Source organism: Callorhinus ursinus, unplaced genomic scaffold (assembly GCF_003265705.2).
Source record: "Callorhinus ursinus isolate GAN/ISIS: 27379988/994484 unplaced genomic scaffold, GSC_fseal_2.0 scaffold26, whole genome shotgun sequence".
In the NCBI taxonomy this organism is placed as follows: Eukaryota; Metazoa; Chordata; class Mammalia; order Carnivora; family Otariidae; genus Callorhinus; species Callorhinus ursinus.
In genome coordinates, this window is record NW_027397088.1 from 19,155,841 (window position 1) to 19,177,104 (window position 21,264).

Below are 21,264 nucleotides of genomic sequence, written 5' to 3' on the forward strand. Positions count from 1 at the left end.
CATAGCCCACCTTCTCTCCATCTTTTATAAGAGATATGAGTCCTGTCTGGACTAAGAAAAACCTCTTTGGGATGGTTCTGTGAGAGAAACTATAAAATAACCTTCCAAGAGAGTCTTTTATGGAGAAAATGAAATGTCACCTCTCCTGCAGTGGCTTAAAAAATATGTTTTCCTGAAAATCAGAAGACACATGGAAGGCTCCTTCAGGCCACACGATTCTGCAATAGTCTCTAGAGGATTTAAGAAATACAATTTCTCATTCTTAGACTCTGCCTGTCCACCGCATAAATTCCTAGTGCACTCTGTCCCTAGGAGAAAAATGTATTATTTTGCTCACAGGATATGAAGTTTGAGATCTGCTTTAACTCCAACTTTCTCTTTGGAAGGTTGAGTTTTATAAAGATTTCCAAGCTTATCCATCTGAATCTCCATGTTGAAAACTCTGGTTCAGCCACCGTGAAGTTACACGGAGGTTGATTCCAGTTTGGCAGTTGTCTGGGAGTCTTGCTCCATCTATAGAGCTTTGGTCATCCTTCCACAGCAAAGAAGAAAATGTAAATCTACTTTTTCCTCTTTGTTAGCAAGGCTCAGAGAATATATTGGTGAAAACATAAGTCTCTTTGATGAAATGTGATTTTTCAGTCATCTGTATGACTTTTTTTTTTTTTTCCATTTTCTGGGATAACCATGAATTGGTAGTATGAAAACAAAAGTGGTTTTTAAAGCAGATGTACTAAAGAAGAAATTCTCCGAAAGCCTCAATGACTACTGGAAGAATGTTTTTTTTTAATTTTATTTATTTATTTGACAGAGATACAGCGAGAGAGGGAGTACAAGCAGGGGGAGTGGGAGAGGGAGAAGCAGGCTTCCCGTGGAGCAGGGAGCCGGATGTGGGGCTCGATCCCAGGACCCTGGGATCATCACCTGAGCTGAAGGCAATCGCTTAATGACTGAGCCACTCAGGCACCCCTGGAAGAATGTTGTTATGATCAGGAGGACCACATTTATATAAAAGTGAGTCTATCAATTTAAATAGAAAAAAGAACTTGAAGGAAAATTATTCAATTTGGTTCTTAATTGAAATGTTTACATTATTAAGAATTTCTTTTTGCTCTAATTTGTGATTTGGCACAACGATTCATACCGCTATCACCCTGGAAACCTTGTTTCAATCAATTTCTTAAGAAAATTCAATGATTCAATGACAATAACTTTGATGACTTAAGTTAAAGTGTCAGGTATTAATCTATGGTAATGGGTCTCCTTGTACATTTTAAGCACGTACAACAGTGACATAACGTAATGCACAGGCCTTCTACCAGCCGGACATTTCAGCACAAAATGAGTATCTGATGATTTAAAGATATACCTTTAAAAATTCAAAATACAAAAAAAAGTAAAAGAAAATATAGAAACAGGGGTGCCTGGGTGGCTCAGTCGTTAAGTGTCTGCCTTCGGCTCAGGTCATGATCCCAGGGTCCTGGGATCGAGCCCTGCATCAGGCTCCCTGTTCTGCGGGAAGCCTGCTTCTCCCTCTCCCACTCCCCCTGCTGTGTTCCCTCTCTCACTGTCTCTCTCTCTCTGTCAAATAAATAAATAAAAATCTTAAAAAAGAAAATATAGAAACAAATATTTTATATAATTTTATGCAGCTTCTAAAAAGAATAGTTATAGTCTTATGTGAGAAAACATCAAATACAATCCTAAATATAATTCAGTCCCATATAGAAATATATATATGTATATACATATAAAAACCTACATATGTATATACATATGAAGTCTATATATAAACAGGAGAATTCCCATGTAAAGAATATTTTTAACAATGTGACATATGAATATTCTAATTACTAGCCATTTGCCAAGAAAATGCTAAAAGAAAAAAAGTGTAAATGAATTAACTTGGAAATGCAGGTAGAATGTCCAGTTAATAACATTTACTGAGAGAGCTTATTATGTGGCAGGTATGATGCTAAACACTACACACATTCAGTCATTTGATCCTTATGAATCAGTAAGGTACAATTAATAACCACATTTCATAGGAAAAGACTAAGATTTGTAGTGGTTTGCTAATTTGTCCAGTTACACGGCTAATAAATACCAAAGTCTATGCCAGATCTGTCTCATCCCAAGTTCTCTCTTTCGTGATGAATAGGTAAGAATTATTTTACATTAACATGTCAAAGCATCAGCTTATGAGGGTTGGGCTCTGCTCACTCAATTATGGTGTTTTATATATATATAAATGGTTATCTCCCAGGTGCTTAAAAATACACATTTATTTCAAGTGAATCAATGCATATTGAATGTGTACTTTGTGTTGGGTACTGTGCTAGCACATGAGAACAAAAAGATGAATAAGAGGTGGTTCAGGTCCTCAAGTAGGTCAGTCCAGTGGAGGAGAAAAGCACATAAACAAATGTTTATAATATACCATGCTAAATACCATGCTGCCAGGGTTCAAAGTGCTTCTGCAGAAAGAAGATGGCCTATTATTTGGGGAATCCATGTCTTTTTTAAAAGCCTGTTTGCAAGATTAATTTTCTTGGCAAGCTTTTTACTACATACCATTTGTACAGAATTCTGCTGTCAATTTTCATAAGTTCCCAAATAGTGGAGTTTTAAATGTTATTGTTGTTAATACTAACATCCCTGAGGGTATTTCACAAACAAGCTTAGACACAGTCTAGTTATTCTAGAAGGAAATGCGTCTAAGTCACATAACATAGGTAATCCTTTTGGGGAAAGAAAATTAGGGTAAAAGGTGGTGGGAATTTTTCTTTGAGTGATATGTTCATGAAATTCTTAAATAGCCGGATAATAATTTGCTTCAGCCTTGTTGAAACAGCTAATAATATTTTGAGAAATTGCAGAGCTATGTTATGGAAATTAATTTGTAATTTCAGAATAGAGTTATGGGAAGAAGGAAAAAAGTTAACTTCTCCAATCTTCCATAAATTATGAGTGTTTAATTGGAGAAGCAGAGGGCCAGAGAGACAGACAGAAGGAAAAGGGGCTTCAGAGATGAGTATCGAGGAAGCTGAATGTGTCCTATCATCTGGGGAATGACATGGATCCCAAATCAACAGATTGCAGGCACATTTTCAGAGAATTTGTATCTTGTTTTGGATCAAAACAAATGACAAAAAAAAAAAAAAAGTCAACTTTCTCTTGTGATATGTGTCCAAGAAGGTTTTTGAAACTTTTGTTTTTATCCTTGAAGATCTTATCTGGAATTGTCAGAAGGAGAAAGAACTCATGTAACTGGACTATTTGGAAGACATGATACACATGTATTGACTTCAGCTAAGTATATCTTCAAATTTTTCCTGTTTTTTTCCCCAATATGTTTGAGTATCTAAAACTCCAGAATAGGTCATATATTTTTTCAACAACGATTTATGAAAACCCAGAAGAAATTAGATGTTTTACATGTATTTTTTAATCACATTAATCCTTCTATGGCCACCATTACTAGTCTCATTTTTTCAGACGAAATGTCTGGAACACGAGTGAAGAGATGTGACTAAGGTCTTACTACAGATTGCAGGTGTAAGAATTGAAATGCAAATCTGTCTTCTGGCTATAAAGTTGCAACTTTCACATATACCATGCTTCCTTCTCAGGAAAGTTCAAGTTTTATCTTTCTTTTCTTTAACTCAGCTTCCTATTACACTAAAATATGATCAGGATCTCCCATTATCTCCATTTATCTCTTTATACATCATGTCCATTGTTCCTATTTTAGAAGAATAGTACAAAATGTTGTTCAAGGAATTTTTTTTTGGCATGAGTGGGAATGCTTACATGATTTTTCTCTTCCCATTTAAAATATGAGAATTACTTTGAATATTTCCAAATACTAAACCATTCTTAAATTACTGGCATGAATGCTATGTGGTCAAGGTATTTTTTTCTCTTAATATGTAGTTGGAGTCAATTAATAAGTTTGGAATCAATGAGTGAAATTGACCTGCAGTTTTATTATGTTATTATGCAATATTTGGTTTCCAATATTCACTTTATTTTATTTTTTTAAGATTTTATTTATTTATTTTAGAGAGAGAGAGTGTGTGTGAGGGGGGGAGGGAAAGAGAAAATCTCAAGCAGACTCCGGGCTGAGTGCAGAGCTCAAGGCAGGACTCCCAGGACCCTGAGATCATGACCTGAGCCAAAATCAAGAGTTGGTTGCTTAACCAACTGAGCCACCCAGGCACCCCTCCAATGTTCACTTAAAAAAAAAAAAGTATTTGTCTATGCTTTATGACACTTCAAATAATTGTGGAATCATGCCTTCCTTAAATCTAGGTAGAGAATTCACCTAACCAAAAAAAGAAAAAAGAAAGAAAAAAAAAGAAGAGAGAAAGAAAGAAGTAGAGCTTCCTACATCTAAGTAAGCACTGTGAGTCTTGTCTTTAGTTTCCATACTTGTCTTTAATGAGCACACTTCCAGATGGATCTGAATCATGGACCTTCTGCCTTAACCTCCCTGCCCAAACTGAGGAGTTGATATAACTCAAAGGGAACCAGAACCACAACCACTAAGAAGGAACAGTAAGTATCCCACAAGTTGTAGAGACAAGGGTGTGTGCATCTCAGAGCCAGAAATTCCAGACGATTTGGCCAAACTGCTGAACACCACCCGCCTCTGTAAACACACCTTGTTTTTCATAAGCAATGCACTCTAGCTATAGGGCAGCTCTCCACCAAGGACCCAGGTGCTGTCATCTTTCAACTTTGCCCTTTCCACATGTGGGCAAGATGCTGCAACCATCCCAGGTGTCACAGGCTGACACGACAATATCCAAAGAAGAAGGAGGGTATTTCATCTCCTGTGTCTACTTTATTCGGTAACACACTTCCCAAGAGCTCTCAGGAGAGACATCTCCTCCTCCAGTCCCTTTCAACAGGATTGGATCTCCTTCCCACGTCATGGATGCTAAGGAGATGAGAATATAAGTACGAGGTGTTTCCAGCATCTGTTGTAGGAATATGCTCTCCCAGCAAGCAAGACATGAAGGAGAAAGAGCTGTTCTGAAGGCAACCAAAACTTGGGCCACAGGAGAATAGGGGAGGATGGGCACCCGGCGAGCCCCACTGGGGAGGGAGGAAAGAGCAACAAAGAAGGGAGTATCTGGATGCAAAACACAAGCATTCTTCATGTCCCAGGCCTAAGCATCGTAGATGAGAGTGCAGTTGTTGTTCAGTATTATTGTGCATGTAGTAGGCTTTGAATACATTTTGAATTTTCCCCTAAGGTTGAATGGATTGAAAATATAAGGTCAATAAGGGCTGGATGTATTCACGGCAACTCAGGATAAGAATACCTGAGGGCACACCTTATTTTTCCGAGGGTGAACTCAAAGCAGATTGCAGTTAACTTTTACAACCATCCCGGTGGTGGTCGAAGACCAGGCGTGAGCCCACACACTACAGTGGTTTCATCATCATTACATGCACATGGGATGTTCTACATACGAGACCGCAGGCTGCCTCAGGGACCCTCCCTTTCCTATATTCCTTTTCATTTTATTAATCCATTAATACTATCTTTCTTCATAGGGATGAGAATGGCTGATATATGGGAACAGAGGTTATATATTGCAGAAGGGGGAAAAAAGCCTCCAATATGGCAATAAAGACTATCAAATTTTTATCATTCTTTGTGTTAAGCGTGTTACTTAGGCTTACCTCATCAGTGTTTAATCAGCTTCCTTCACACTCTCTCCATGAAGCCAGAGATGCACATATTAAACACGGGAGTTTTGGGCAGCTTCCCTTTCCCTAGGGCAGCTTTCTCAACTAATAATAACTAAGATATTTTTTGACAAGTGCAGCTAAGAGCTGGTAAATCTTAGTCAATCTACATCGGCTTTGTTGGCACTTTCTTTCTGCTTCAGACCTGCCTTACCTTGAATAATGGAAGCTGGACAATGACTGCAGGAGCTATAAAATCCAAGAGAGACAGTGGATAAAATCGGGCAAGGAGGGTTAGTGGGGATGGATGCAAAACCAGACTCATATTGATCAGGGGAAGGAAAATACTTTTTCCAACTGCAATTGCAGCTGAAACCCATAAATTAGATGATTGAAGTAATAAGACACGTGAAATGGCTTTTAAGTCCACTACCCACTCTGTGTAATAAATTCTGAATGACATCGAGGCTTTTAGTGGAGAGAATGACTTATTGCCATCTGCAAGAAGGAAGCTTTCAGGGATTATCTCTAACGTGGCAAAACACTATTCCAAATTTCACAAAATTAGCAAAGCTTAGTGAAGCTTGGTGACTGAACTGACAAGCAAGCTCAAAAAGAAATTTTTAATGGAACAAAAATACCGCAAATGAGCACTCTCACATACCAATACTTAGGCGTGTATTATCTCCTCAAAAATAATCCAAATTTCATATTAAAGGAAGATCTTCAATTTTTTTACAAGAAAAAATTCCTGAGACTATTTAATTTGTTTTTTAGTTATTTTTACTAGGTGCACATATCCCAAAAAGATACATAGAAAAGTATAAATATATCCCAACTCGCTTTCACCATGGAGAGGCCAAAATCCTAAGCTGATTTAACTTTTCTTGCCTCAGGCAACACCCGCCATTTATTCCTTCATTTGAAAAGAGCCGACACAGTTCAACCATGAAACTACCTGAACAAGGCAGTTGCGGAAGTAACTTTACATCTCCATCTTTTTTAAAAAAAAAGTGTGCCTTGGCAACTTAGGTAAAATCTGAGAGGTTCTTACAAAAACACTGCTACTTGCCAAGCAGACGACATGACAGGAGGTGACAGAGAAGTCTGAGGACTGGGACAGGAAGCGAGAAGGATGATACCGTGAAGTCTGAGACCTGGAAAAACTTCGCGGCTCTGGGATGTATCACAACGTGTGCATTCCTTCTGTCCAGCTGGTTCTTTTTTTTCCAGCAGGTTTGCAAAGAATCGGAAAGTTGGGAATCGAGAAGTATGCTTTCTGTACAGACAATAGGCTCTCGCTGCCAGGATTGTCAGATTCCAAAGATGAGATATTGGAGATAGCTCTTTTTTTTTTTTTTTTTTTTTTTTGGTCCTGGTCTAGGATGAGCAGCACCTGCCTTTCAAGAGGGATGACACGAGCCTTACATACCCTGCATCCCTTCCAGCTCACTCCTTCCTGTCTTTACCCACAGTCCTCTCCCTTCCCTAGGACATGTACTCAGTCCTGGCTGAGACATAATTGGCATCCATTCATTAACCATTTCTTGCACTTCTTTGTTTTCCCTCCATGTCACCGATTTGACTATCACAGAGACTCAGATTTAATTATCTCATCTGTCAAGCCTACAGCCTAAGAAAGGAAATATTTTGGATATTAACACAGCCTCTTTTTTCCCCCTCTAAATTTAACGGAACTCTGTTCCAATTTTTAATGATTTCTCAATTACTGCAAGATAGAAAAATATAAAAAAAAGTGCTTCTCAATTACATAATTAAAAAGAGTATCTTCCTAATTTTCAAGTTGCCAATCTAAGAACTGTACATGGTTTCATTGTTAGTAAGTGGTACAATGGGACAAATAAAGCAGAAGAGGACTGTACCATTTAATAGGGCATTTTCTTCCAAACCTTCCTCATGGAAACAAAGTCTTCCTACAAATGATAATTAGTAATTAAAAGTCACAAAACACATTATGTTTGAGGTAGCCAGTGTCTCTGGATATGCCAAAGCATACTCTCCCACTAATCAGTTACTAAAATGTTGTGTCTCGCAGATTTATGATATGAATATCAAATAAATCACCTCTTTCCAACATTTCCATTTGCACTAAATCTGAAGATGAAGAGAAGTAATCCTCATCATAAGAAAGAAAATATTCCTCAAGAAAGTAGACCCTTAATTTTACAAATGTGGAGAAGTATTTCAGACAGGGATGAGCTCCCCAAACCCTGTGATTTGCATTCAGAAAGTAAGTAGTGACTAAATGTTTCTCAGTTTCTGAGTTAACAGAAAGACCTGTGTCCAGGAATACTGACACCTCAACACAGACACTATTCAAAAATAATATCATTCCTTGAAAAGTAGTTCTTTCTTGGAACCCATTTGTTCTGATTATCTACTGCTATGTAACAAAGCATTCTCCAAACCTAGTGACATAAAAACAGCGACCTACAGACTCTTATGGTCATGGAGTCTGTAGGTCAGGATTTTGAACAGAGCCCAGTGGCGATGGCTTGTCTCTGTTCCAGGGCATCTGGGGCCGCTGCCTGAAAATTCAAGTGGATTCAGAGTGACTCAGTCTTTGGGGGCTGGAATTGTCTGGAGGCTTCCTCACTCACATAACTGGTGCCTGAGCTAGGATGACCCAAAGGCTGAGCTCAGCTAGGGCTGTTGACCAGCATGCCTGCATACAGTCTCTCCATATGGCTTGCTCTCATCCCAGCATGGCAGCTGTGTTTCAGAAAAAGCCTTCTGAGATGGAACATCTGGTAAATGAGTATTGCAGGAGATCAAGGCTGACATTGCTCGGCCTTTTCTGGCCCAGCCTCAGAGGCCCTACAGCGTCTCTTCCACTAAATTCTGTGGGTTACCAGTGAGTCCTAGAGGCCAGCCCAATTTCCAAGGAAGTGCAATGAGACTTTCTCTTGATGGGGGAGTGGCAAGGTCACATTGCTCAAGAGCCTGAGGGATGGAAGATGTTTTGTAGCCATTTTAGGAAAAGACATCTGTCACGCCTTTGTAGGAGGATGGGATATGAAATGCACTTAGCATCCTTCACATGCCATTCTTTGTGGTAGGCAATACACACAGGGTACCACTGAGTTACCAACTGCTTCATTGTCAGTCCTAGCATTTGCCACGTTATGTTGAAAATACTGGCTTTTAATCTTTCTTACCCTACTTGTTAGTAAATTTGCCACAGCAAAGACTCCATTTTTATCTGTCCCCAGTACCTTGCATACCTGGCATGTAATAGATGCTCAAGTATTTGTGCAATAAAAAAAATTTAAAAAGGGGCACCTGGGAGGCTCAGTTGGTTAAGCATTGCCTTTGGCTTAGGTCATGATCCTGGGGTCCTGGGATAGAGCCCCATATCGGGCTCCCTGCTTAGTGGGGAGCCTGCTTCTCCCTCTCTTTCTGCTACTCCCCCTGCTTGTGCTTTCTCTTGCTCTCTCTCCCACTCTCTGTCAAATAAATAAATAAAATCTTGAAAAAAACCAAAATAAATAGTAAGTAAATAAATAAATAATATCTCTCTAGTAGAACTTATCACAAGGTAGTTATTATTCATTTACACATGTTTTCTCTGTTAAACTCTCTGCTTCTTGCTGATTCAGACTTTGTCTTCTTAATCTCTCAACTAACACCCTGCTCGGTATAGAGTAGTTTCTCCATAAATAGTTATAAAACTGAACAGCTCTTTTCTATGAAGATGGCCCCACTATTTGGAAACTAGTAACAGACCTGGTGTGAAGTTAAATATAATTAACTACATTCATACCTATAGTTATGGAGAGCAAAAGAATATACCTCTCTTGTGTAATTGCTTTATAACAAGTGACATCAAAAGCTACTGACTTTAACCAACAAATGTTTCATTATTGTTTGAGATTATATATGTTGAGTAGGCAGTTCTGGTATTGGCTGGGCCTGCAGTTATCTGAGAACTCAGTCAATCTGGTACCACCAAGAGGGTTCCCAGGCCTGGTACAGGGTACTGACTTACTGGCAAGAGGCTCAGATGGGAGCTCAAATGTTCTCTGGAAGACCTGCAGAGAACCTTTCCCAGTGGCTTGAGCGTACATGGGGTCTGGGTGCTGAAAGCCAGTATCCCAGAGCAAACAGCCCAAGGGAAAAGAAAGGGAAGCTGTCAGTCCTTACAAAAACTAGACTCAGAATTGCTACAGTATGACTTGGGCCCTAGTCAACTGGTTAAACTGTCACAGCACCAGTCAGACTCTAGGGTAGAGAAAAACAGTTTCACTCTTAAAGGGGAGCAGTCAAGAATGCATAGACATCTTTACCCACCACAGAATGAGAAGAGTGAGAAAGGAAAAACAATAGGAGCTATTTTGGTATAACTTCTGTTTGTGAATAATTAGGCTCGTCGGACACAACACAGTTAAACAAAGCTCAAGGCAAGTGTTCTGAAATCTCGATGCAGAGTTCAGAAACAGGAAACCTGATCTTTCCCCCAAACTGTCAGTAGGGCTGGTTGCTCGACAAAAGGGATTTGTATCATTTCTTTATGAGACATTTGAGGGAACCCAACTGAAGAGCACAAGTTCATTGGACATATACCAATCAACATCCTAAACTTCGGCCCATTTTTTTAACCAATGCAAACCGAAAAAAAAAAAAAAAGATTGCTTGGGGAAAAAGTCATGATATTAGTTAAAAAGAGTTATAAACCTGTATTCATATCATCATTCTGATAATGGTTTTGCTCATATGTTTTTTGAGGTGTTGGCATTTAACACAACAGTATATGAAGACTCAAATTTACTATCTTCTGCTGCTTCTAGAAGAACCCTATACATCTTTGGGGGATGGGTCTCCAGAGATTAAATGTCAAGACTGGAGCTTCTTAGCTCTTGGGAAGCTAAATGGTCTGTGGCTGGTCCCAAGGACCCGGGACCTGGCCATCTTAACCACAGAGTTGTCCAGGTGAGCCTTCAAATGTCGTTATACAAACCAATGAGAAAGAAAGCCTGGGTATTTCTGAGAGTCAGCGGCCAGCATGTCTGATCTGGGGAGCTAGAGGCGTGGAAGGAGTCTTCAGAATTGTGAGAAAAGGATGAGAGGGTTGAAAATACCTTCGGGGAGGGATTCTAGATTGCAGGGGCTAAGTGTGCTTGAGGAGCAAGCAGGAGGTGGCAGGACCCCCACATGGGGTGTGGGGGGGGGCACCAGGAGCAGAATACTAAGCATACTAAGCTCCGTGGAAAACCATAGCAGGTCCGCAGCTGGCACAGGATAAGAGGCGCAGGGAGGCACGGTCTCTAAGTCAACTTAAAAGTTGACAGTCTTCCTGATTTCCTACACTGCAGAAATGCTGCCATTCTGCGCAAACCTAAAGAAAGAGCCAGAGGAGGCTGAAGATGACGAAGATTGGATTTCAACCCCAATGAATAAGGACAGAGTCAGACGGAATTTGACTGTACCCTGTATCAAGAAATGTGAGATTACTTTTAGCGGGGGAGCAATTTAGACCTTTTCTCTCCTCCCCTCTCTCTCTGTTCCTCTCTCTCTGTCTTTCTCTCTCTCTCTCTCTCTCTCTCACACACACGAAGAGTGGAAGACAAACTATAACTATTAACAGTGGTGATTTATATGCTATTAAAGTACAGCTGACATTGTTACATTTTTCAGGTTTCTTTTTTTTTTTGCAGTTAATATACATTAATTTCAAAATTGCAAAATATAGGGAAAAAACAGAACCTAATTAGATGACAAGAGAAAACCTAAAGTATATTCTACTCCCCAGGAGAACCCCTTGACCTAGGATCAGGCACATGGCTCCGAGTGAAATCCAAGGAAATGAGTTTAGATGCTCAAAAACGGAGCAGGGCGATCACAGCGAAAATTGTTCTCCTCCGTAGAGAAGAACTAGCTGCCCAGGGTTTACGGATGCTGGCGTGAGCAGCTAGCAGCTCTTATTCCAGCATGCTTCCTATATGCTTTCACTACTTTCAAAGGATAGAAGATTGCTCTGAAGCAGACTCTAAAAATGTGTCTTTACTCTTATTCCAGCGAAGTTAAGCTTTCTATGAAATAAAGAAAACAAATAAAACATTTGGAAATTGGAACATCTCTGGCAGAGATAGATTCTAGGGTGAGGTCAGGGGGAGAAGGAACAAGAGGGTGTGCAAATAAGTCAAAATCTTGTTTTCAGAAAAGATAACACAAAGAAGAAAGAAAAGGATGAGGTGGTAACTCACTGAGTAACAGTGATATTTGGTGCTTTATAAAAAGCATGGGATCTCTTTAGGTGCCACAAAAGTTGGGTGAGCTTCTTTCAGGATAGTGATATTATTTCCAAACCACTTTATATAAAAGACCCCAAATATATGAACTTCCTTCTCTCAGAATCATGGGTGAAAAAGAGAAACAGTGTAGAGGAAATATACACTCTTTCATCAAACAGTTGAAGATTGAAGGCAGGGAAGCCAGGGGGAGTGGGATCAGGGCAGAAAAATACAACTCCATGACTTCTGGATTCAGCCTCTGGATTTTAAAGGTATTGCATCCGAGCCGTTTTATTATGAAAAATCAACTAAGTTAGGCTTCTCCAGAGAAACAGAATCAATAGGATGTGTGTATGTGTACCTATCTATCTATCTCTCTATCATATATCTATCTACTTATCTATCTATATATCTATCTATCATCTACTTATCTATCTCTCTATCTACTTATCTATCTATCTATCTATCTATCTATCTATCATCTATCCATCTATTTAGAGATTTTAGGAAATCGATTCATCCACTATGGTGCTGGAAAGGTCAAAATCTGCAGAGCACGTTATCAGGCTGGAGACCCAGCAAAAGTTCATGTTGCGGTTAGAGTCCAAAGGCAGTCTTTCTCCAGAATTCCTTCTTTTTCAGGAGATCTCAGTCTTTTTCTCTTAAGGCCTTCAACTGATTGGGTGAGGCCCACCCACATTATGGAAGGTAATCTGCTATGCTTGAAGTTTACTGATTTAAATGTTAATCATATCTAAACGCTAACTTATAGCAATATCCAGACTGATGTTGACCAAACATCTGGATATCATAGACTAGCTGAGTTGACACATAAAATTAACCATCAGAAAAAATAAACACTTCACAAAATGCCAAGAGAACAGGACAGAGTAAAAGTTGACTCACTCAGATGATGAGGTGGTGTCATAATGAAGGTAATTTTTTCTAAAAGTATGTCTCAATAACAAAAGTTGAAGGGTCAATTTGCATGTGGTTATTCCACAGTGGGTGGAAGCTGAGACGCTGAGCTTCCTGTCACAGAGAAAAGGTATCTGGTTCTACCCACTTTCTGAATCAGGTAAACATCTCAAAGTATCTTTTCCTTAAGCCCGCTTTCACCATGACATTCTGTTTTTCAGAAAGGACCCATGATTCTTGTAGCTACCTTGTTGTTACTGTAATAGTCTCTGGTGTATCTGGGTTTCAGCCAAAACCTTCGCCACCCCACTGAACCTTATTTCCTTCAATTCTCCAACTGCAGCTTTAGTTGCAATCAACACATCACTTTGTAGTTCCACAGAATCTCTATACTAGTCCCACTTTGTAGCCATATTTATTTTCTTCTCATCTACAATATTTTTTTTTCTTTTTCCTCCATCTGTTCACCAAGGGTACTGATCCTTCACAGATCAAAGTAAGCTTTACCTTTCAATCAACTTCATCTATGAATTCTCTATTTTTGCTAACAGTAAGTGCTCAATACATCTTCATTAAATACTTTATAATATGATAAAGCAACATAAGATCAATGATACTATTGCAATAAATTCATTTCTATTACATTTTTTCTAAATTTTGCTGATACCTGGGCTGTTCAGCTGGAAGTCTGCTTCTCCCTCTGCCCTTCCCCCTGCTCTTGCTCTCTCTCTTGTTCATTTTCTCCCTCTAGAATAAATAAATAAACAGATCTTTTAAAAATAAATAAATGTTGCTGATTAAAAGAGGAATCATAAGTATAACATCCAAGGAACTGCATTGCTGGCCAATCAGTACACAAATGATTTATAGTGATAGAATCACAAAATTTTATTTTCAATAAACAAAACATCTATCAAACTCATATTGCATGTCCTAAGAACTAGGCTAGGCTCCTGAGTTAAAATGAGAGATGAGATCACAATCTAGTAGGGGAAAAAAATGAAACAGAAATTAAACGTCTTTTTGATACAGCATGATACTTGTATAATAAAAATGAGCAAAATGCTTAGAAACCATCTCATGTGGCTCCTTTATGTTAAAGCTGAAGACACCAAGTCTCAGAAAGAAAAAAAGCAGCTTCCCCACAGTTACATGTATATTTTGGTAGCAGAACCAGGTACTGGACCCCAACCCATTCATTGGTGGCTTCAATTAATTACAGCCTATGGAGAGAAAATCACCTACAGAGAAAAGGTTCACCCAAATAACATAGCAAATCAGCACAGCTCCAGATTCCACCTAAAAAGCATCTCATCAGGCTCTCAAGCCAGGACTTTTTTTTTTTTTTTTTTTTTTGTAGAGCAATGGCCCAGCCTGGGAGCGGTAGAGCATTAATCTCACCATTAAGGCTCTGACATTGCTGAGATCTTTACCACCGGTGAGTAGCAATTATTTTTGTAGTAGAGGTCCATGTACAGAGAATTGATTCTCCAGTGCATATGAATATCCCCTATTAGCCCCACTTGATAAGTGGGAGCTGTGCTCGGGCCTGCAGCGGTGGGCTACAATTGCCCAATCGAACAGTCTCTCTTCATGCATAAACATTACTCCTGCTATCGCTAATGGGATAGGGTTCCACAGCACCGCGGAAAATAGAGCTCACGGTCTTGTGATAAATCTGTCAAATGTGACATGCTCTATGTGAAGAGCAGCACCACGGCTGATTAAATGAGCAACCCGGTGTACAGTACAATAATGCGTCAAAGCACTTTGGTGCCGACAGCTGGTTCGAAGCTCCGGGAGACAAATCAGGACTTCAAATATGAATCATTAGAAGTAACTCAGGTTAAAAAAAAAAAAAAATTCCCATACTGAGAACACAGTAGACTTCTCTCATTAACATACCCTTCACCGCCCCTTCCCTTCTTTGCTTGGTTTTGGTCACTTTCTTAAAACTGAACACATAGGTCTGGACAAGGTGTTCTAGAGTCCTGAGGTGACGAGCTAGAGATGGGTACACAGCTCATCTGTGGTCTGGCTGGATGTGACCCAGGCCTACAACGGGTCTCTGGCTGTCCTTCCACACTGTGACCACTGGACATGCCACATACCGTCCCTGACAAAATCCCCCCAGATCAAAGCTTTTCCTTCCCTCCCTTTTGCACAACCTTCCTGCACCACATAGCGATATTGTGACATAATACAAAATATGCATTTGGTTTGTGTCCCTGGTTCCTGGCACTGAGCTCCTAAAACCCTTGGAATTTCTTGAGTGACAAAAGTGAGAGGAGCATCTTTTGTTACTCCTAATAAGCCCCTTCCCACTATACCTGAGTTTATGTTAATGAGGCAACTCTTGGAGGATGGAGGCTGGTTGCCAGGGGAACCAATCATGTGATTAGACGGTTGGACCATTCTCCCCCCCCCCAACCTCTGGGGGCTCAAACACCTATGGCCAATGATTTAAACAATCACGCCTACATAATGCAAACTCTGTAAAAATCCCTAGGTGACAGGGTTGTGAGAGCTTCTGGGTTGGTGGACACATCAAAGTGCTGGGATGGGGGTGCACTGAAATTGGGCATGAAGCTCTGAGCCCCTTCCCTATACTTTGCTCTATGCATCTCTTCCCTGTGGCTCTTCTAAGCCGCATCCTTTATAATAAACCAGTAATAGTAAGTAAAGTGTTTCCCTGAGTCCTGTGAGCTATGCTAGCAAATTATCTAACCCAAGGAGGGGTCCTGGGAACCCCTGGTATATAACTGGTCAGGTAGAAGTATAGGACAGGAGGCCTGGACTTGCGATTGGCATCAGGTAGTTAGTGTCAGAATCCAATTAAATTTATGTGCAAGGGACGTTACAGTTCTGCTTCAGATAATACTGCATCAACTCTACCAACTTGCGGTTGGCAAATCCTACACACTTCTGGGAAAGATTTCTTACAAACAATTCACCAAAAAAAAAAAAAAAAAAAAAATTGCAAAGCCAATTTGAAGAAAACAGTCCTTGAAGACTTTTAAGATTATTCATTTATTTGTTTGTTTATTCACTCATTCACTTACATAAACTGTATTTAGAGTTCACTGTGTAGACACTATGCTAGATTCCAAGGGTCTAATGTCTGTTGGAGGTATTTTTTTCTGTCCTCAGGGAGTTTAGTATCTCAATAGGGCTTGTACACCTTTTCTGTAAAAACCAGATAGTAAATATTTTAAGATTTGCAGGCCATCAGGTTTCTGCTGCAGCTCGTTAACTTCCATTGTAACACCAAAGCAACCATAAATCATATGTAAATGAGTAAGCGCGTTCCAATGAAACTTTGTTTTTAGGGATCTGAAACTTGAATTTCATATAATGTTCACATATCACAAACTATTCTTCTGTTGACTTTTTAAAAATGTAAATGCAAATTAAAAAATGTAAGAACCATTCTTATCTCACAGGCCATACAAATACAAGAGGTAGGCCAGATTTGGTCCATGGGTTGTAGTTTGGCAACCCTTGGTCTACATGTGGAGGCCAGAGACTCAGTAGCTCATTCTGTTCCCATCAGGGCAAGACAAGAAGAAAAGAAGCCTGTGTAAATTACCATGTTCTGGGTTTGACTATGGTACCTATCTCCAGAAAGCTGGAGACCACAGAAGTATTTTTCACCTGCTCTTGGTGACATTGTTCTTCATCTGTTAAATGAGGTTAAAACCCCCTCCCTCTCGGTGTTATTGCCAGGATTAGAAATAATGCTCATAACTGGGTGTTATACACAAACAATGAATCATGGAACACTACATCAAAAAAAAATTAATTAATTAATTTAAAAAAAGAAAAAAGAAATACTGCTCATAAAGTACCCCGCATGCTGCTAGCCAATAGAACTCACTCTATACTGGCTATTATAAACAAACAAGCTTTGCTGAACAGGATGCCCAGGGAATTTGAACGATTGTTCTTCCATTTTAATTTGTATCAGGGCATTTCTTGGTGCCTTTAAAGTAAAGGATTTTGTTTGTTTAGTTGCCTGGTTGGCCAATATTTTTAAGTTAGAATTTTATTATCACTATCACTATGACTTTAACATTTACTACTCTTGTTTCATTTTGGCTGTATTACATACTCATTCATTTTCTTTTTTTATTATTTTAAGTAGAAGCAGAAAGGCCCTATGTATGGGGATTAGACTTGCCCGTAGTTTATGTCCCAAGGAAGAGAAACATAAATATAGGTCCCCCTTCTATTTCTTGGGCATGTCACTCCCCTAAAAAGATCTCCTCAAAAAGTTTGGGGTAGTATCCTTGGCCTAAGAACAATCCTTTTGATACAGACTGAATGTCTGCATCCCCCCAAAATTCCTATGTTGAAACCTAATCCCCAATGGGATGGCATTTGGAGGTGGGGCTTTTGGGAGGTGATTAGGTCATGAGTGTAGAGCCCTCCTGAATGGGATTATTGCCCTTATGAGGAGACCTTTCTCAGCCCTTCTTGCACCATGTGAAGATACAGCGAGAAGGTCGCCATCGTGAACCAAAAATCTGACTCTCACCAGACACCAAATGTGCCGACACCTTGATCTTAGACTCCCCAGCCTCTAGAACTGTAAGAAATAAATTTCTGTTGTTTATAAGCCACCTGGTCTATAGTAATTTGTTAGAGCAGCCCAGTTGGACTAAGACACCTTTCCAATGCTGACCATTCCACACAAAAGCACAGATTCTGACTTGTTCAGCAAATTCCTATGTTCCCTTCCACCTTCCACACACAGGCTTGCCAGCCTCCAATGAAGCAGTAAATTCAGCCCTAATCACAGCACTGGAATATTCCTGAATCTCTAATGTCTCCTTATACCGAGTACATGGGACCTACCCTTTATGAAGGACAGTGCCCACCTACACCACTCTGTCCAGCATCTATACTTTTTAAAACTCAGCTAACATCCAAAGAGTTTCTAGTTAAGTAGAATAAGGCTGCAACCTTATTGCTTTTCTTTTGTTTTTTAAGGAACGTAATAAAACTTTTTATATGAATCTGTTTAAAGCATACTGATCCTTAACAATTATGAAAGTAGCAAATCCCTTCCTATGTGATGCAGTGGGCTCATTAAAACCAGTCTAGAGTAATGTTAACAAATCACTGGACCTGGTGGGTAACTGTTGCCAGAAAGAACACTTTGGTATTAGCTGTGTTAAAAATAAAACTAGTATATTTCACAAATATTTTCCAGTTGAGCAGGATATTTAAAAATAGGTAACCTCATTCAGTTACATTCCCAGTTGTGAGAATATTTTTTCACTTAATAATTATAAATAAAGGTATTGAGGACCTAACTCACGCTTGGCACTATGCTAAGTGCATTACTGTATATAATTCTCACACAGCACCTTGGACTAAGCAGTACCATTATTTTTATTTTATAGAAAAGAAAAATTAGGATTAAAAGAGTAACTTAAAAAAAAAAAGAGTAACTTGCCCATCTCAGAGCTAATGAATGTGGGACTTGAATTTTGGTCCATCTGACTTAACCACAGCTGGGGCTAATGGCTAAGCAACATCATCTCTCATGAGCCAATTCATGCCTATGAACCCAATAAAAGGATGCAGAGTTTTTCTAAAGTCAGGTGGTCTATAAGGCTCTTGGATGGCTTAAGTGTCCAATTGGTAATAACAGTGCTTGCATTTATTTCTTGGGTTAAAAACTTTTATATTATATATCCAGAATGCTGGATCTTCTCTGACTACTAGTTTGAGCACAGAAAGAGATTGAACTCTATTTTTTTGAAATAATAATGGCCTCATTTATAACTATTCTCACAGTCCACCTCCAGAGGTAAGAATGAAAGTCATGTCCTAACATTTCACATCATCTGTATGTCTGGTATCTAAAGCATATGGGCTTCTCCAAGTGTCCATCAACTGATGAATGGATAAAGAAGAGGTGGTATACATAGATACACAATGGAATATTATTCAGCCATAACAAAGAATGAAATCTTGCCATTTGCAATAGTGTGGATAGTATTTTGCTAAGGGAAAGAACTCAGTCAGAGAAAGACATATACTGTAGGTTTTTACTCATAAGTAGAATTTAAGAAATAAAACAAATGAGCAAAGGGAAAAAAGAGAGAGAGAAATCAAGAAACAGACTCTTAACTACAGAGAGCAAACTGATGGTTAGCAGAGACAAGGAGTTGGGGGTGGGTGGATGAAATAGGTGATGGGGAGTAAGGAGCTTATCGTGATGAGCCCTGGATGATGTATGGAGGTGTTGAATCACTATATTGTACACTTGACACTGATACAACACCGTATGTTTACTGTACTGGGGTTAAAAATACATACATACACACATGCATACATATATAAAGCATATGTAAATTTTTAGTAAACAATGCAAAGTCTGTCTAGATCATTTAATCAGGCCTTCTCTATGATACTGAAGTTGATTAGAACTCTAATATTTGAACTAAAGAGCAAATGAAAATTTTCTTGCTTAATTAAGTTTGGTCATCGAAAACAACATATGTGGCTTCTATTAATCTACATTTTAGAAAAATGCATTCTCTGAGTTAATTTCATGTTATAACTTTAGCTTTTATAGTTCATATACACTAGCTTCCAGTTTTGGAAGGACTCTGCATCTGTTACAAAATAACTGAATACATACATTGTTTATCATGTTACCCAATATCCCTTACGTAGAGATCCAAATGATAGATTCCGTCCAAAATTTATTGTGATTGTCTTTCCAAAATAACTTGTAGCCTCCCTAATTACCATTCAATAAATACCATTCTAACCCTCTGGGTTTCCTATACTGTTTTTGTGCCAAGGCTGTATTGTGCTTTGTCCTTTGTGAAACACAGAGCCAAATTTCGTCTCAGGTATAGTAACCGACTAATCACAAGTTCCTGTTAAATTTCCCTTGTTTCTCTAAATGATCTTTAGTATCTGCTCTTTTTTTCTTCTTAATGTTTATCTTTACTGTATAATTGTCTTTATATTCTAGTATCATAAAATAGTTTATACTACAAGATAAAGTCAATCGACAACTAAAAGGTAGATGGATAATTGCACAATTTACATAACATACATAAATATGTACTGCCATGATAGTATGGTGAAAATGAGATTGAAGAAGAGGATTTGATTCATTAGGAAGGAATTGTCTTCATGGGGGAGGGTGGGGAAGCTCCTCTGCATTGTTAGACGCTGCTTGCTTAAACACTGTCCAGCCATTTACCATGAACAAGACACAAGTGTTTGGATGAATATGTTGAAGCCATCATTTCACTGGAAAAACAACTTAAAATGCATATCACACTGAGTCCCCAGTTACTGCCCACATTGTAAGACAGTAAATGGAGAACCAGCAACATTTGTATTTAACCAAGAGTATTAAAAATATTCAATAAATAGAGGGTGATGACATGACTAGTATCTATGTGGTGCTCTTTGAATATGAGGATAAACTGTTTCCATATATACAGAGTCTTATATAAATTATTTAATCAGTGCTTGGGCCATATTATTCCTTTATGTTATCTTAAAGGCCTTTTCTTAAAATAAAGAGACAAGTCCTAAATCAATGTGATCCATTTGACACTGATATGGAATTGAGTTTTAAAAATATGCCCTCCCTATAGTTCTCGTCACTTCCAGCAAGTGGATGGTGCTGTCTATTTAGAATAGTAGTTTCAACAGGTAGATTTTCTCCAGCTGTAGACAATTATGGAAAGAGTAAAAAAGAGTAAAAAATACACTATATTGGGTCATATTAAAATAACATAGTCAACTCTAAAAATATGGCCAAATAGAGAGATGCACTGGAGGAGCAAGATCTAAGAGCTAGGAAACATTTAAGCACAATAGGCCACTATGTCTACCCAACTCTTTCTTTTCATTTATTCAATCCAACAAATTTAACAAGTTGCTGCTGTATATAAAGTATTTTTCTGGACACAAAGAACACAAAAGTCAATTAAGCGGTCTTTGCCTTCAAGGATTTTATGAATTATTATCTTTTATAACCATCTTGGGTACAAATATACTTTAATTTTAGGGTTTGAAGCCTCCAAACCTGTACCTGGCTCTGTCCATCCTCTTAGTTATATGCCCCTGCCTTATCCCAGTTTGACTGTATTTTAGCCATCCTACTTCCTTAGTGTCTTACAAGATTCTATTCCTATTCAAGGTAAGAAGCTCTATGCATATTTCTCCATTTCTATATTTTGTCTCTTCCAGGCCAACTGACAAAAGCCTCCCAGGAAACCTTGCTGATCAGGCATGCACTTCTGCAGTCAGGTGAAAGCACCTCCAGGAACTCAGGACTGACCCTTTTATAGAAGACCCTCTTTAAAGGGCAGTAGAATCTTGCCACACCCAACAGTGTTAACATGTTTAA